The sequence below is a fragment of the Cervus canadensis genome, chromosome 18 (assembly GCF_019320065.1).
Source record: "Cervus canadensis isolate Bull #8, Minnesota chromosome 18, ASM1932006v1, whole genome shotgun sequence".
NCBI classification, from domain to species: domain Eukaryota; kingdom Metazoa; phylum Chordata; class Mammalia; order Artiodactyla; family Cervidae; genus Cervus; species Cervus canadensis.
In genome coordinates this window covers 63,502,202-63,520,968 of record NC_057403.1, presented here as the reverse complement: position 1 = coordinate 63,520,968, position 18,767 = coordinate 63,502,202, and the positions used below count along the sequence as shown (strand labels likewise).

General features: G+C 55.2%; 1 long non-coding RNA gene across 1 annotated transcript in view; it reads right to left on the bottom strand.

The window, feature by feature from the left end:
- LOC122420556 overlaps positions 1–18,767 on the bottom strand; it is a 250,652-nt gene that overhangs the window by 220,486 nt on the left and 11,399 nt on the right. The window lies entirely within an intron of this gene.

Genomic DNA, 18,767 nt, shown 5'->3' with positions numbered 1-18,767 from the left:
GGGGCCTGCTCTGCTCAGTCACTCAGTCGTGTCCCACTCTTTGCAGCCCCCCATGGACCATAGGCTCCTCTGTCCGTGGGATTCTCCAGGCAAGAATACTGGAGTGGGTTGCCCTTTCCTCCTCCAGGGGATCTTCCCAACCCAGGGATCGAACCTGCGTCTCTTGTATCTCCTGCATTGGCAGGCAGATTCTTTACCACTGAGCTATCAGGGAAGCCCCCATCATAGGGGCCTACCTCGGAGTAAAGAGCTGAAATGTGGCCCATCCCTGCACTCTTCAGCCCAGACCCTGGCCTGACCAGTGTTCAGAACTGAATGAACAAATGAGTGAAATGAATGAATGAATGAATGAAGCAGGTTCTATGTACCTGGCACTATTCTTGGCTCTGGAGGCCCCAGAAGCTTCAGGCAGGTGGGGTCCCTGCTCCACGGTATGTACATTCTTTCAGATCACACATCTGAACAAGAGAAAGAAGAGGCCATCTGGACAGGGGCCTGGCATGGGGGACATCAGACTGCCTTGGGCAATCTCTGCCAGTTAGAATTGCCCAATCTTCTAACTAGAGTTAAATGTCTCCTGTCTGAGCCAATTTCTTCAAGTGTCTGCACCACGCCTGGCATTTGCAGGTTTCCCTGAGCAGCAGAGCTGACGCAAGAAAACACCATGAAAAGAGCTGGGGACAGGAGCCCAGGAGAAAGTAGCCCTCTCCTCTCCTGCGTTCCTACAGTGACAATTCACTCTGGTCTCCAACTGTTTGTTTCTGCAATGAGCCTTCCCACAGAGTCCTCCTGTGGAAATGAGGGTCACCATCCATTTTACTGGAATCTAGAACACATTACTATGGCCAGACTTGGGTGTGATACTTCAGGAGCTTAGGAGGGGGGGAGGTATCTATGCAAAGAAGCCCCTCCTTCCCCAGCAACCACCTGTGAGGCTGAGTCCAGAAGAGCAGGTCCTAAGGGACCCCTTCTTCAGGGTCGTGGGATCTCCCCTCATTCTCTGTTTGCATAAGAGGGCCACTCAGATGCCCAAGATCAAATAAGCTTGAGGAATTTCTGTGTCCATCCAGAGAAAGTGAGATAGCTGGCCGACCCTCCCCTTTAAAAAGTGAGTTGTTCAATCACTAGCCCAGGTGGGATGCATGAGACAAGTGCTCCGGCCTGGTGCACTGGGAAGACCCAGAGGAATCGGGTGGAGAGGGAGGTGGGAGCGGGGATCGGGATGGGGAATACGTGTAAATCCATGGCTGATTCATATCAATGTATAACAAAACCCACTGAAATGTTGTGAAGTGATTGGCCTCCAACTAATAAAAAAAAAAAAAAAACTGATGAAAAAAAAAAAGTGAGTTGTTCATCGCAGGCATCTGAGATGTGGTGGGGGAAGGGATCCATCTCCCCAACTCACCAGTGGGGAAATGAGGAAGTGACTTCCCCAAGGTCATGGAGAGCCTCCCCTGGGGACTCCTGGCCCAGTGCTCCTCCCTGTGCTGCAACGTGGAACATGGTGGATCTTTTCCTCTTCTATTGAAGTCACTAAAACAACTCAGCTATCAAAAATATCAGATACAAGAAGAGGCAAGAAGATTACATGCACAAAAGAGCAAAATTTGATGATTGTCCAAAATTCTCTAGTTATTTGAAAAATAGTCCCTTCTGTAAAACCTCCCCATGCCTAACATGTTACCAAACATTTCTTAAAGTCACAGATCAAATTGTTTCTCATATCTTCAGAAGCTTCATGTCAAGGCTGATGTTAATATTTCGTAAGAGACAGGCACAGTAGAACAAATGCAAAATCAATGCCATCTGTCTGCAGGAAACTACTCGAGATTCCAGACATCAGAGAAGCCTGATGCAAGCAGATTCAGGAGCAATGGCCCCATAGAGGCGGGGAAAGATGGGAAGGGAAAAGATCCATTTCTGGTTAAGACAAATCCACCTTTGATGGTTAGAAACAAAATTAGTGAGATTAGGCCATTTTTGAATGACTCTTTCTTCTTTAAAATCCTCAGCCCAAACACAAGGTTATAACACAGTCAGTACACTTTGCAGCAGAGTGGCATGTGGTCAGACAGCAGGAGAGATTTCCTCTGTAAAGAGATGGAGAGTTCAGGAATAAGTCAACCGGTGAAGCTGACCAATGTGAATATGCCCATTAGCCCAGGGATGGGGAACTGCACACAATGGCCTCTCGGGGCGCATATAGTCCACGTCTTCTTAGAAGCTTGGCCCAGCAGGTATAAAGTCAGAAGCCAGCTCTGGAACATGGGGCAGAGGGGTTGATTAGAAAGGGCCTGAGGTCTCACAGGCTCACCAGAGAGCCACCTGGGCTTGGGGAGTGGGCCAGGGGCCTCCAGAAGTCCAGGCTGCACAACGCACTGTGACCCCTGGGTCAGCCATCAGCGGGCTCCCTGGGCACATAGCACTCCCGGGGTGGTCCTTCCAGGCAAGCGTACGAGACTCCCCATGGATGTGACCACTCTGACTCTGGAGCCCCTGAAGACACTAAAGCCTCTTGAACGACCTCCCTTCCAACCTGGCATTGTGGCTACTCAGGTACATCTTGTATCTCTGGTGACCCCACACGCCAGGCCTTCATGGGGACATAACGCGTGATGACAGCAAGATGTGTGTGAATGGAAGAGCAAGGGGAGGATGGGAAGTCAAGGGGCTTCTGGCTCATGGGTGTCCTCGTCACGGTCATGGACTGTCTAGCAGCCATGCCCCATGCGGCTCCAAGGCCCCAGAATCCCTGCATGTCAGCGACATTTGCTGACCGAGTGCACAGAGCATCCCCATGCCTACTGAGCCCTCCTTCCTCTGCCCAGATCAGGGTCTCCTCTCCTGGGCCGGGCTGAGTGGGTGCCGTGGACGGTCAGCCAGCAGCTCCCCGTGACACCATTTCCTCCAACCACGCCTCCTCCAGCGGCTGGAGGGGCCATACCTCTTGTCCCTTTTGCCCCTTTTCCACCTATTTCCCTGAGGACCACCTCGATCCTTGATCAGATTGACGCTCGTGGGCAGAGAGCTTCGGTGATAAAGGATATTCCCTGAATGGCTGACCTGGAGCGATCTGCCACAGGACAGGCTGCACTGCTGCTGCGACCATCGGGCTCCATCAGCAGGGGCCTCAGGGGCCACACGTGTCTCGGTAGGGGTTGACAGGACCCGGCGTGACAAGTGACAAGATCCCAGCCCAAGCCAGATGCAGCAGAGCAAGGATGTGTGGGCCCCGTGGCAAACCCCAGGAGGGGTGCAGGTCTGGGGGTCTCGGGGATGACCTGGGTCCTCAAGACCCTGCTCCAGGATGTGTGGGCCCCACAGCAAACCCCAGGAGGGGTGCGGGTCTGGGGGTCTCCGGGATGACCTGGGTCCTCAAGACCCTGCTCCAGCTGTCAGCCCGGCTCTGCCCAGGTGAGTGCATTCCATCAGAGGTGCGGCTCCACACGGCTGGCCATGGCAGCCGCAGCCTCAGGGCCCCCAAACCCCCAGCTTTCGCCGGGATGAGGGGTGGGAGTGGAGCTCTTCCCTTGGCTCCAGATTGAAACTCCCCCTGACGTGCTCTCTTGGAGCTGCATGATGGAGTGGCAGAGAAGGTCCCCCAAAGAGGAAGGTGCCATCCAAGCCCGTGAAGGACGCCCACAGGGACCAGACTCCAGGGCACCCAAGGAAACACCCTGGCAAGAGCAGGCCCTGCGGGGCAGTCAGACAAGCCCTGCAATCTGACTCGGCTTCGTCCTGGTCTGCAGGGTGACTGGCAGTGGTGGAGAGTGGGTAGCGGGGCTCCCCTTCCCACATGTGGTCTGAACGAGGCCCTCAAAGCTCCGGGGCCCGTGAAACACAAACAGCTCGCTGAGCGCGTCTATTTGCCAGCAAGGGCCACCTTGACAAAACGTCACAGACTGGGGGGCAACAGACATTTATTTCTTCACAACTTTGGAGGCCAGATGTCCACGATCAAGCTGTAAGCGAAGCAGGTTTCACACTGAGGCCTCTCCTGGCTTGCAGCAGCCACCTTCTGTCCCGTGTGCTCAGACGGCCTTATCCTGGGCTGAGGGTGGGGAGAGAGATCGCTTTTCCTCTTCTTAAAGGGACCCACCAGCCCTGTGGAATTCGGACTCCACCCTTGTGACCTCATTTAACAACATTACCCCCAAAAGACCCTATCTCCAGATACAGTCATATTGGGCACTGGGAATTAGACCTTCAACATGTGGGTTTGGGGGATGCAGTTGGGTCCACAGCAGCACACCAGGCACCGTGATGAGTGGGGAGGGTGGAAGACGCCCGCAGGCAACGTGTCCCTTACGCCCTTCAAGTCCAGGCACTGCGCCGCCCTGGCAGCGGGCTGAGGGCAGGCACGCCTCCAGGCACACGGGCACACCACTTGTCCTCCACCCTCTCCAACAATCTGACTACCAGGAAGCAGTGCAGAGCCAGGGTTTACGCCCGGTAATCCTGTTGGGGACTAGCAATGTGGGACGTGGTAGTGAGCAGGCTGCTGTGGGTAGCCCGCCAGGAGACTGTAGACCATGTCACCGCTGTCCTACCCAGAGAGTGTCCAGCCATCAATGCCCACTCGTCACCGCTGAAGGCTGCCCCTGGGGGCATCAGCTCCCATGTACCTCCAGGCACAGGCTCGTGGCTCGAGGGACAAGCAGGCCACGTACCCACAGCAAGAAGCTGCTGCGGAGCAGGGCAACTGAGAGTGACAGGGCGTGCGGACTGGTCACCACACTGCCTGAGCAGATGCCTCTATGGGGAGAGGGCAGGCACCCCACAGGGCTTAGTCCCTGTGGACAAGCCCAGACCTCATTCAAAAATGACCAAAGGCCCCAGGACAGCTGGGCACCTCTCGGGGCCTCCCATCTGCCGACAGTGAGTGCGGGAAGCCATGGACCCAAGTTGGCTGTCAGAAGTGACTGGTCCCCTCCTGGGTCTGTGCACATAGCCTGACAGGGACTCAATCTACCAAGGTAAATCAAGTCAGATAATTCTCTTGTCTGTATCATAATTACTTTCTCCAGAGGAACACATTATAGCAAAATGTTGGGCTTTTTTTTTTTTTAAAGAAAAGCCACTTTCCTCACTAGTTTTATTTTGAATGAGCTAAATGGTGCTAGGTTTTAGACTGCAAGAGAGAAAACACATACACAGAGTAGGTGACAATTTTCATTTTCAACAGTCATGATTGTGCATAATGCTACTAATGGCTTCCACAATGGTTCATCTTCATTTACCTAAAGCCAAACCCCAAACTTCTATATTGAAGAACTAAAAAAAAATGACTTGGGCCATTTAGTGACTGTCTTGTGCATTCCACCAACCCGTCTCTGGAAAATCATTCTGTACTGTACCCATTTTTCAGAATCATGAGGTGTACTGGGGCTCTTTAGCGGGACATGGAATAGTTTGGGGGAATAGTTTAAATTTAGACCCTCTGGCTCATGACATGAATCGAGCATAAAGAGGGGCTTGGCTATTCCCTGCAAATGACCGTCCACCGACAAGAATATGAAATGCTCCAACACAAAATAATCAAATGGACAGCAAGCAGCGACCAGCATGCTGTGGGCGCCTTTAAAAATAAGGCTCATTGTTCCCCAACCGTCTATTAATAGCTTGAAAAGACATCTGCTCCTAATTTAGTCTTCTCAAATCAAGAAATCTTCCCTTCACTTCCCTCCAGGGCCCGGATGAAATCAATCAAGCAACGAAATTTATCAAGCACCAGGCACATTCTGGCCCAGAGCTCAGAACCAAGCCTGCAACTTAACCCGAGCCACCCAAAAGCCAGGTCTGCAGGGAACATGCACCCTTTCTCCAGCCCGACATCCTTCACCCTGCACGCTCAAGCAGTGCAGAGACCACCAAGGGAGACCCCAGCGTTGGTGAGCCCCACCCCCATCAGTACCCAAGAGCCGTCCGCTCCATCACCAGGGGTCGGCTGTTGCACAAGATCCTGACTCCAAGCAAAGCTGTATTCCGTCAGTAACAAGCAGCTCTCTGCTCCTCAGGGCAACTCTTCTCATTCCTGAATATCTACGACTGTTGAACACACCTAAAACCTTTCCCCATCCCGTAGGTATAATTCTGCTCTCAGGAGCCACAAATATCAGGTCAGTTCATCTTCCTATGATAATCCTTCAGCTACTTGAGTGACGTCTGCCTGGAACCTGAGTAGCAGGGGGTTGTTATGGACTCAATGCCCAGACAGGACAACTGAGTCACAAAGCCACAGGGTGGTTCTGCCTCATTTCTGGGCAGTGCCCCTAAGTGTTCATGTGTCCCCTTGCACACCCACTCCTGCAGTTCTAGACCCACAGCTCACCTCCCCTGCACACCATGCTCACGTCTACCCAGGGACGCTGCCAGACCTTCTCTTCACACAGCGTGATTCCTCCAGTTCCCACATAGCTCCTTCCCATCTTTCAGGTCCCAGGTCCATAAGCAGCCTTCTCCAAGTTCCCTGCTAAAAGGCACCCCACATCGTGCCCAGACACACCCTTCTTTTTTAATTCTCTACATAGCAGTGAACACTATCTGCTCTACTTTTCTTCCTTTTTATTCACATGTTTATTATTTATCTTCCCCTCTGAACTGTAAGACCATGAATAAGCACAGGGTAGGAACTCAAATGGTTGTCATCTGAATAAAGAAAATAGCTTTCTAGGCAGAAGCAGCAGCAGCTGGAGCCAAGGCACCCAGAGAAGCCATAGAGTCTACAGATCCTGTGAATGAGCTTTGGAAGCGGAAAGACTCACTTTAGCGAGCTGGGTGGTCTTGGGCAAGTCACTTGGTCATCCTGAGCCTCAGCTTCTGCATCTGCAAAATGAGGACAAGAACAGCACACACCTCCCAATTCTGCAAATGAGGCCGTGTTTGGGGAGCATTTGGCAGAAGGATAGGTTCGGAACAGACCATCCGCCTGTGGGACTACGGTGCATGCTGGGGGCCGGGTGCCCAAGGAGCCGTGCCCCGTGCAGAGCGACAAGGCGGGGCTGGTGGGCAGACAGGCGGCACAGTGCAGGAGCTGCCAGCCCAAGGGGCCGAGGGCAGAAGATCCAGACATCAGGGCCACCACTGGAAGCCCCGACTGGGAGCCGGCCCTGACCCGTCAGCTGGTTCCCACCCTTCTCCTCCCACCCCTCAGAAGAGCCCGCTGAGGGCACCAGGCTCAGAGAAGGTGGCTAGAGGGGCCAGCCCCCAGCTGTCACATCTCTGCTCATGGCCCCTGGTTGCGCGGTGGCTGAGGAGGAAGGTGCCAGACCCAGCGTCAGCACCCCTTTCAGAAAGCTCAGGCCCTCCTCCTTGGCCAGCGTTGGCTCCCACGGGCAGGGCTGCGGGGAAAGCAGAGGCCCTAGAGAAAAGGGCTCCCCACGGGCCCCACCTCCAAGCTGCCAGCCCGAAGCCCCCTGCAGGGCCTGGGCCGGAGCCAGGGCGCTTCCGCGGGCCGCCGGCCCCCGGGACACAGCCAGGATTGTCCAGCCCGCTGCAGGCATCGACCGCAGCTGAGAGGACAAGGCCCGGCTGTTCCTGCAGACAAGCGGGCAGCTCTCTTCCCACATGACAAGGGAACCTGTGTCCCTGGGGGAGGAGACAAACAGAGGGAAGGGGCCAGGGCAGACCCAGGCGGGGCCGTAAACACCCCTCCCTGGGGTCCCCCACGCCCGGAGCGGAGCCAGGGAGGGGAGGGCAGCACGGGTCCTGAGAAGCCCCCCAGCCTGCCACAAAAGGGGGACAGACGGCCTGCCAGCAGGGCCGAAAGACAGGGCTGTGAGCGTACACACACGCGAGGGCTTTCAGAGACGGGCTCGTTTATGCCGAGCCTCATTCAAGACAGCAGCAGCTTCTATTTAGTGAGTAGGTTTTAATCAAGGATAAAGACCTGGACAGATCCTGCCAGGACTCTTCCAGTAGGACCTGACAGAACACTGCACCAACTAGAGTGTAAAAATGAGGGTAACGGCCATGGAACCGAGGAGAGGAGGGGTGCACCTCCTTCCAGGCGTGGCCGCACCAGAGAGTCCAGCGACCCTGCAGGATCAGCTGTATGCCAGCTCTGGTTCCCCCCGAGGGAGGTGCCTCTGGCCATCTTCAGAGCCTGCCATTCTGGAGACCCAGGAGCAGTGCCTTCCCAGTGACCCTGACCAGACATCCCCCCATGACACGGACACGTCATTCAGCCAGGCTCTTGCGCATCCCCGGGCTCAGGAGGCAGAGTTCTGCCTGGCAAGGCTTGAGTCACATTTCTGCTTCTGAAGCTGGGGAAAGAGGTCAGCTCCACTCGGCCAGTAAGGACGTGCAGGAAGGGAAGGCTGCAGGCTTTTCCCTTTAAACATCAGCCATTGGCTATAAATGTGAACAGCATGCCGTATCACCCTCCCCACATGGAGGGGGAGGGTTTGGGGGTACAACCTGCAAGAATCGAGAGAATGAGGCTGACATTCAGAGGAAAAGCTCAGAGAAAACAGACCAGGGTCCTAACAAATTCATTTGAGTCCCTGGATCAAGCTCTGCCTGAAAGCCATTCCAGTTACACGAGCAAATTAGATTTCTTTAGGTAGTGTGAATTGTTTTTAGGTAGTGTGAATTGTTTTTCTGTCACTTGCACCCAAAATGAAAGCACGTGTAAATGCCTAAACATCTCTCCCCCTAGACGGTGAGCTCCAAGAGATCAGAAACCATGTCTTTTCTATCTCTATACCTACCACCTGGTACGGGGTTTGACATGGAGTAGGTACTCAAGAGTACTTGTTGAATGAATGAGCACGTTACTAATGATGAAATTTCTCACTGTCCTCCGCAAACTCTCAGAATCTGTGGAACATATTCATCGGCCTCATTGCACCTGAATTTACAGCACCTTCCCCAGGCCCCACAGCATCTCTCAGACTCTGGTGGGGCAGCTGGCCTGGCCCCCATTCTACAGGAAGAACGAGGGCTGAGGGTATCGCCTAGGCTTCCTCAGGGATGGTCATTTGTCGGGTGTTGATTCAGCCGTCTTGGAGAGGCCCACTCACGTCACTAGAGAGCCACCTTTTGGACAGGCGCTGTCTGGGCCTCCTCAGAGGGCATCCCCTCTCCAGGGTCTCCCTGCAGAGCCGCTGAACACGTGGGGCTCCTGCGAAGCAAGGCAGGCAAAGCCTCGGACATATTTAAGAGCGAGTTGGAAGTCATTAGCTCCCATTTTAATTTAACAAGCCCAATTTTATAAATAAGAGTGAATTTTCCCAGGCTATTATTTCTAATTATGCATTTACATCAATTCACATTATGCGGTTGATGAAATGTTAATACCAAAGGCAATTTTCTGCTGACAGGCAGCATGGAGAAGAGCTTTCTTCACATTACGAGTCAATATTTTTGGAAATAATTACCGAGTTGCTCACCAAAGTTTGCACTGACTAACGCAGTTGCTGCATCTACGCAGCCCCCAGTGGAGAGACTAGGAGGGAAATCCCCTGACAGGGAGCGTGGGGAGGAGGCCGAGGGCTTAGGGAGCTGAGCCAGGGACCCGGGCGGCTCCAGGGCTGGCCGCTGCTGGTGACCACTTGGAGAAGGAAACGGCAGCCCACTCCAGGACTCTTGCGTGGAAAATTCCGTGGATGGAGGAGCCTGGCAGGCCACAGTCCACGGGCTCGCAAAGAGTCGGACACACTCTACTGGTTCACTGGTTCAGCTCCACCAGGTGCCAGACTAAACGGCTCCAGGACGTAGACTTATCATCTGCATCATGGGAGTGATCAGAGCAACTCTCCCACAGGGTGTTAATGCATCTATGTTTTCATTCATTTATTTGTCCAGGAGGAATCTATTGTAGATCTACTCACTATTGGTACTCAATAAATGGTAAGGATGCTTATGAGGAGAAGGAAACACTCTGGACTTCCTAACAGAGCAGGCTGGAGGTGCCTCTCACCCTAAGTGACAATACAGGACTGGTGGAGCCCTGCAAGAAAGCCGGAGGACCAACACTCAGGACCCGCAACTTCACAGAGCTTCCTGCATAACAGAGGCAAGTGCTAGGTTCCAGGGCTGCAGGGGGCCTCAGCATGGCCCAGGGGTGGCGGGCCAGCTACTGAGACAGAGACGACCACCAGGACCACCCCAGACCAAGCTTGCGGAGCGAACGCACAAGCCTCAGGTGGACATCCTCCAGGTCCTCTGTGGCATCTATACGGAAGCCCGCGCAGACCAAGGACCACTTCTACCTGAGCCAGAGAAGCAAGCCTGGGACTAAGTTGTGAGGAGTCCAACTCAGCAGCGTGAGAAAGATGACCAGCGACGAGGAGACTGGGGGCTGTGGCCAGGGCAGTGGGGGGAGAGCAAGGGAGCAAGCGCTTCCCGGAGAGGAGCACGCCCAGCTCTGCCGATGTGCTAGCAGATGCAGGGAAGGACTCAACAGCGCTCCCGAGGTTGGAGAAGTCGGGCACACGGAGGCATCACTGCAGGAGCCGCGGCGGTGAAGGAACGGGGTGGAGCCGTGCTGAGAAGGGCCCGGCGGCGCTGCCAGACACCGCGGACCACCAAGGCCGCCGCTTCCCAACCTCAGCATCTCCCCCGGCGACCTCTGGGCTCAGACACGCCGGCGCAGCACATGCAAGAGACCCCGGGGACCGAAAAGAGAAGAGAGCCAGGCTCAAGGATAACATTCTCACTTCAGCTTAAAATAGACAGAAAACGCAGAAGAGTCTGAAAAATCCAGCAGAGCCGCACCTCACGGAGACCTGCGGCCTCACCGGTGTCCCCGCCGTGGGTCCAGAGTGCGGCCCAGTCCTGGGTCAGCGTCTGCACAGCTGCAGGGAGCAGCCAAGGGCCACCCCAGAGTGTCCTGCCTCCGGGGCCACGCCTGGGGCGGGTGACGCCGCGCCCGGGGCCCTGGAGCCAGTGTTAGCCTGCAGACCCTGCAGCGTTTGTTTCTGCAGTGAAATCAACATTTTAAAATTAGATTTCTCGTAAAAACCTGGGTTTCCAGCTTCATCTGGGACTGAAACACCAGGCCTCTCAGGGTCTGCACCGAGCCGTGCCCCCGGGCGGGGTGTGACGGGGCTGCTCTGTGCTCACGCCATTTACACACACCTACGCTGTCTTCTCACACCAGCTGTCACTCATCCAAACACTGCCTGTGCACACACACACACAGAGGTCACGCTGTCTATGCACAAGCACCCCCTCCCCCACACACACACACACAAGCACACTCAGCACGCGCCCACCACCCCTGTCCTGAGGGTGCAGCCGGGGACTCCAGTCCCTGGAGGCCGGGCCCAGTGGAGGCTTGTGAGCTGAGAGGCTCCAGGACAGGAGATAGGGCCCAGCCCGCGGAAGGTGAGCGCCTGGAGGCCCGGGCCTGCAGGCAGGTGTGGGGAGAGCCACGGCCCTTTGTCACCCCCGGGGTACCCCAGGTGCGCCCTGCCACTCTCTCTCTTACTGTGGGGTACCTGCAGCTGTCACCGTTCACAGCTGCACCAGCCCCTCGACCTGGCTGCCCTGCTCTCCCTGCCCCCTCAGCTGGGCGGGCTCTGGAAGCCACGGCGCTGCGGGAGCACTCCCACTCAGAGAAGGCCCACCGCGGCCAAGGCCACGCTCCTGCGGGGCGGACCTCCCCATCCCCGCAAGGCGCATGCACACTTGCCCAGAAGCCCCGGGCTGGGCCATGCACACAATAGGCACTCACTCAAGGCTTGCCAAGCCACCTCTCTTTAAGCACCATGGGACAAGATCGAACCCTGACAAAAGTTCTCGTCCCCGCGCTCCACCCCAGAATGAGCAGGACTGGGGAGGACGGGGCCAAGGTGAGGGGCCAGGCCAGAGAGGCTCAGGGCCTGGGATCTCCCCAACTCAGGCCTCTTACCAGAGACTCTCATTTTCTCCGTTTTTTCCTTTTTTGGAAAAAAATGACATTTTGAAACATTATTGTGAAAAATTAATTTAGGCCTGAAGCATCAAAGACATTTCGCAAACAAAACTACGGCATCTGTGTGCGGCCACTGCCTGAGCTGAAAACCCCCTGGGACCTTGGCCAGCCACTGGTCCCCACCGGGAGAAGCGGCCACACCCACCCGAAACTGCTCTCCTGGGAAAAGCACGGCCTGATTCCAGGGCCCGGGGACAGAAGAGTAATCACATGCGTGCAAGGGCATGGCAGCCGCTGGCTTCCAAGGCAGGGTGACCTTTTGTCAACTTCGGACAGGAACACAAATCTCCCTACCATCACGCTGGATCGGCCTTGATTGGATCAAAATCCCATCGGAAAACAGGGGGGAGGAAAGGCAATAAAACCTCCAGAATTGATATTAAACCACTGACATTTCACAAACCGAGCGGCCCTGGCAGCTGCCAGTCTAACAGCAGGAGGAACTCTGAAGGGGCAAGTCAGCCGTGAAGGTCACAGCAGCGTGGAGCCTCTCCCAGGCCCAGGCGTCAGCACCGAGGGGGCCGGGGCCCGGACGGCGGGGTGGAGTGAGCCCCTGCCTGGCGCAGCTGCCCCTCTGAACCCTGCCTGCGTGCCTGCCCGGTGCACCCAAGCAGGGGACACCAGGGGACCTCAGAGCCTCCCGGACCAGACGCTCTGAAACCAAAGGTGACACTATGCTCCAAACCTGTGCCTGGCCCCTACTGGACCTACTGTAGCCTCACATGGGGATGGGCCCCCATCCAGCGTTAAACTGGGAGAGACAAGAGGTCCTTCGAAAACAGCCTGGGACTAAAACTCTCTGGAAGCCTCCTGTGGACCACAGCACCTCCCACTGTCCCCAAGGCCCCCATACAGATGCTCTGGGCAGAAACTTCTAGGTGGTGGCCAAGAAAGATGTGGAAGGATGCCACAACCTTAGAGGCCTGGAAACAGAGCCCAGTTGGCACTTCCTGAGCGGCTCCTGAAACCCGGAACTGCAGAGGACGTGGGACAGTGATCATCATGAATCCCCAGTCATGACAGTCCACAAAGCTACTTGCCAGACATCAGCTCGTCTAACCCCACAGCAGTCCGGGAGGCGGGGACCCCACTGCGCTCTGCCGGGGGAGCTGAGGCTTAGCTCAGCACAGCAGAGAAACAGCCACACTTCCTGGCTTTGACGGTCCCATCGCTGCCTCCACTGTGTCCTGGGCTCTGGACTCTGTGCCCACCTTAACTTCCTGACCACGCGACGCTAACTCTTCAGAAAGCTGGCTGGTCAAAGACACTGGAAGGGCACCAGAGACATCTCTGGTCCCCAACAGCATCTCTAGGGGAACCAACACACAACATCTTGCCAATGGGAAGACTCCCATGGGTCTGGAGCAAGCACTGGAGCCACAGCCCTGACTCTCTGGCCAGCCCCTGGTCATTATTAGCCATCTCCATGTTTTATAATCGCCATCCTCACCATTAAGGTGAAGAACACTCACGGGGAAATAGAGTTTTATCTCAAGCAGATTGATCCACTCACATCCATCTGCCCAAGCCTCTTAATTCTCCATAAAGTCAAAGCAATTTTTGGTTAAGTATACAGTCTGTCCTCTACTAAATTAAACTAATAAGATCCAGTGGGAAATAAAACCCCAAGTGTATTGAGAATATTAAAAAACACACAACTCTCCATGGATCTATAAGATTTACTCTGGCAAATAATTGTGAACATAACACACACAGAGACTATAATGAAATCATTAGGGGACACAGAACACCACTTATCACTTCCCCCTGATAACACCATGCTTCCCAAGTACCCAGGCTCAAGGAGAGCCAGTCCACACCCTGAAATCTCCCATCCCACATTGTCACATTACCAAAGTCAGCTAGGCATGCACTTTAAAATATGAATTGCTGCTGTTACTGCTACGCCCAGGTGCTGAGTGATCTGCTGTAAACACTTTGTCTTAAAATCAATCCTCCCATTCACCCTCTGCAATCAGCAAAGCTGGTATACCCTTTAACAGATGGGAAAGCTGAGTTCCAAGAGGTCAAGGCAAGACCAGGACCAGAACCAAAGCACTCCTGACTCCACAGCCCTGGAAGCCACCTGGCTCTGCTTGCTTAGTTTTGCATCTGACTTACTTTCCCATCGAGCAATGGGTCCCCCAGGTCACTGGGCAGGATCTTGCTCATGCTGCTCATCAGAGATGGTGTCAAGAGCCCCCTAAGCCTGCTCACCAGCTGTGGCCTAGGACCATACGCATCGTCTCAGTGGAAGGTGGGAGAGAGAGACAGAGAGGGCAGGAATGAGAACCCACATTGCAGTTGGGGAACCTGAGGCTCACAGTCCCTCCCAACGAAACCCATAGGTCCAGGGGTCTCAGTAGATCAAGGACCCAGGAAGGAAGACAGGGTGAGGCACTTAGCTGGGGACTCAGGCGTCATGACGCTCACCCAAAGCCCACACATTTTGGGGGCCAGGTGCGGTGCTGTTGGTCAGAGCCAGCCGCCAAGTCCAGAGGGACAGGAGAGGACAGGGCCCAGCGAGCTCTCATCAAAAGGCCTCTTGGAGCCACGTCCAAACAAGGAGCCGTCTGCAGCCTTGCACTTGCTCCCAGGCTCTCTAAGAACTTGCTTCCCTGCCCCCACCCCACCCGACGCTGCCTTCAGGGCCAGGCCTCCTCCTTATCCCCTCAAGCCCGGCGCGTTAGCCCGTCCTGCCCTCACCTCACCCTGCTGACTCTGGACTCCTCTCTGTCCCCAGAAGCGCAACCCCCACACCGCAGGTGTTTCTTCCCTGGGCTGGGCCCCCAGAAGCTGGCCCTGCCCCGTCACTCAAATTCCCACTCTGCGCTCAGGGCTGAGCGTTCGGGAACTGTCCAACGTGGGGTCCACCTGCCACCTCTCTGCCAGACTGGGCTCACTCTGGGCTGGATCTGCACCCCATGGGCTCTAAGCCCCACTCTTCTGGGCACGGAAACCCTTACTGTGGCTCCAAGGCCCTCTGTGCCCCCACCTGCCGTCCCCCAGGCCACCTGAGTTCCTCACTCGCACCCCCTGCCCTCCACCCTACAGGTCCCTGACTTTGACCTTGGCCTTGGCACGGGCTGTGCCTTCAGCCCCCAGCACCCTCCCCCTCCCGCCTTTGCCTGGCTGATGCGTTACCTCTTCCCCCACCAGCAGGACCACCACGATGTGTGTGTGGGGGGGGGGCTGTGTGTTACACATCGCAGACTGGGCTGATCAGGCTTAGCTTGTTCTCTCTTTGTGGGTGCGTCTCTGCTCCCTTCTGGGCTGAACTGCAGCTTCTGTGTAGGCAGGTGCTGTGAGCCCGCAGATATGCACCAGTGAGATGCATGATGAGGTCCTCAAGACGTGCCGGCTGAATGAATGTTTGAGGTGACACACGCTCTGTCTGGAGTCTCTCTGCCTTAGTCCATCTCTCCAGGCAGTCCCCAGCCTCAGAAGTCCTGTCTCTGATGAGCAGACTAACAGCCCCAGGCTCCGGGGACCCAGCGTGGGGACACTGATCCAACACGGATAGACCAGACCCATGGGCCTCACAGCTTGGGGTCTCCTACTGCTGCAGGCCCAGCGCAGGCGGACTGCAAGCCAGCCCCACGCTGCGGCGTGCACACGAGCAAGGGCCGCTCGGCTCCCCAGAGGCCTGCAACAGCAGAGCTGAAGCCCCAGCATCTTCCTCCCAGGATGCAGGGCAGAGGAGGGCAACAGGAGCTGCCACGTGAGCCTCTCCACGCGCCACACCCCCATCACAGGCACTCGATGCCCCCATCACCCAGGACAGAGACCCCCCGGGCACAGGGAGGGCCCGCCTGTGCTGCCCACAGCAGCCGGCCGGAGGTGTGCCCTCAGGGGAAGTCCTCTGGGGTGCGACTTCTGGCCTTTATCCCCAGACACTAGTGGGGAGTCAATGACTCAACTGGCCAAAAATGAAAGTCCCTGTAACTCTGATCTTTTCCTTTAAGCTGTTGGGTACACAGAGTGTGGCCAAGATTATTGATAGAAAAGTTTATGGATGAGCTGCATCTTAAAATGAAAACACATTACCCAAAATCAATGTTGCTGGATGTGGTCCAGGGAGGACAGGAAAGGTCAGCTGAGACAAGAATATCAAAACCAAAACTCCAAGAGGACATGAACATTAAAGCAAATTTTGAAAGTGAGTTCCAGGAAAAACATTTACGTAGGGCTATAATTTAAGGGTGCTTTCATGAGAGGCTGGGCGGTCTTTCTAAATAGCATTTTTGAAACATCTTTGAGAGTCCGGTGAATTCATGCACAAAATGGTATTGACAAGTGCTGCATACCCCAACTTGCAGCCCAATCAGAACAGCACGTGCTGGTGGTAGGCATGAGTTAGGTTACAGAGTTGAGGATGGTCACAAGCAAGCCCCTAGGCAGAGCCGGACCAGCGGGTCAGGCGGGTTGAGCGCTATTGATCACATTACCCCTGTACACAGTGATCCTGCGGGCATTTCAGAGCCTGTGGACACAGAGAGGAAGGAAAAAAAACCTGGAAGCCAAAAGGGCAGCTGTCACTGCCTACCAATGAGCACTCGGGACTGGCCATGCAGTAGTTCTGAAACACTCTGACAGGTCCATCCGTGGGAAACTAGTCTCATCTCACATGGCCAACGTGCTCCCTAAACAGGGCATCTTTCTGTTTTTTTTTTAAACAGGGCATCTCTGAGGAAGCCCAGGGGACACCGGCAGCTGGCAGGGCTGAGGAGCTCTGGTCCCCAGAGAGTAGTTTTCCTTTGGGGAAGCAACATACACACTTTGTCACAGATGCCTTCTTTAGAGCTTCCAACAGAGACCGTGGCCCACCACGACTCAGTGAGAAGGGACTGGCTTCCCTGCAGGAGGGCGCCCGGCCAGGCATCGGCCAGGACGGTGGGGGCTGCTGCCTGGCAAAGGCTAGATCAAGGAGACTGAAGACCACAACCTGCCCGCCAGGGAAGCCCCAGGAAAGGAGCAACTTCGCCCTCTGGAAACTCCTGACAGGGCTCCTGGTTCCTACAGCCACAGAGCCCTAGGCATGGTCAGACCCAGCCTGGAGGTAAAGACACAGAGAAGAAAGATAGAGCTGTGGCCTCAGTCTAGGAGACAGAAGGGAAGAGCGAATAGACCCACTCAGCACAGAGTGGCCGCACACCACAAGCAGCCTCGTCAGGCGCCGTCAGTCAAGGGCCGAGGAGCCTCGCTGTCTGCACCAGCTCCAGGTACCGGACCTCAGTCTCATCTGGGGTGGGGCTGTTTGAGTTAAAGTTGGGACCTCAGAGGAAGACAGACCTGGTTTAAGCCTTACTTGCCTGTGTGACTGTGGGCTAGTTCCTCAAACTCTCTGAGTACCACACCTCTACGATGGGTAAAATCAGTCTACCACACAGGAGTAGGTACCCACCATTATAGGGGTTAAATGAGCCCATCCATTTACTCCACAAATATTTATTGAGCACCGACTGTATGTTGGACCCTGTTCTAGGTGCTGGAGATACATCAATGAGTGTAGACTTTACAGATCTCTGTGCCATTATAAATAAGGATACTGGATCATGTGTTGGAAAGAAGTTGGTGCTAAAGAAAGGAGTGCAAAGTCAGGGACTGGGAGTGCTGGAGGTAGGGACGGAGGAGTGCAGATTGCATATTAAAACTGTGACCCCAGTGGGCCTCACTGAGATGTGACTGCTTAACAAAAATCAGAAGAACCAGGTAACTGAGGAAGGAGTATTCCAGCCAGACAGAACACCTGGTGCAAAGGCCCTGGGCGGGAGCACGCCCGCGTGGCATTGTAGGAAGGAGGCCAGTGTGGCAGAGGATTCTGACCAAGACAAAGACAGAAAGCAAGAGACGAGGACCGAGGAGGGGGAGGTGGAAGGCAGATGGTTTGACCCTGCCAGTCATTGCAAGGTCACTGATGTTTGTCCTGAACGAAAAGGGAGCCACTGCAAGGCTTTGAGCAGAGGAAGAGTGATCTGATTTCTGTTTGAGAAGGACTGCTCAGTTCTCACGTTGACAACTAACGCACGGAGAGTGCCTGGTACACGAAGAGTATGTAAAATGTACAGCTACCATTCTCATTCATCGTAACACCGATTTATGCTGTGGGAAAGAAAGACCTTACCCCCACAGGGTGGTACAGGTTCAGAAGATTCTCCAACCTTAAAGGTGAGCGAGGCGTCACTTCCTCTGGTTGCAGGAATCCTCCCCCTGTGTCTCCCTGGTCCCTGGCCCTCCACCTCGGTATGCTATCAGGACAGGAGACTGCTGCATCTCCGGGCAGGCCACTGCACAGTAGGCTAACTCCTGCCATCATAACCCTGCTTGGAATCAGCCCCCAAATGAATCTGGTTTCCTAGAATCCCACCAGCATCCTGAGCCTGTGCAGTACAGTGCAAGTCTGCCCCCTCCCTTCGGAAGCTGAGGACAGCAATGGGCCTGGCAGGGTTTTATATTCAGTGATCCAACTGTGGTTTCCAAAGGAAGGTAGAATTATTAAGGGAAAGCTCCCAGGGGGTGGGGGCATGAAAGGACAGAAAGCAGCCGGCAACTGCCTCTCTGGGGCCCCTGGAGAGAAACTGCAGAAGAGGAGGAAGGCCCTGAGACATCCCTCCCTTCCTGGCCAGAGACCTTGGCCAACAAGGGCCCAACAGATAAGCAACAGTGGCCTGAGGACACAGGAATAACTCCTTGGCCACAGATGAGATGCTGAAACTCAGGCCTAGGAGGGGGTAAATGGACCTGCCCAGGGCACCCAGCTGGCAAAGACCTAGCTTAGAAAGGACCTGCAGCTTCCTGGACCAAAGTCAGCTGCTGGGAAGTGTCAGCTCCTTGGTTCTTGGGA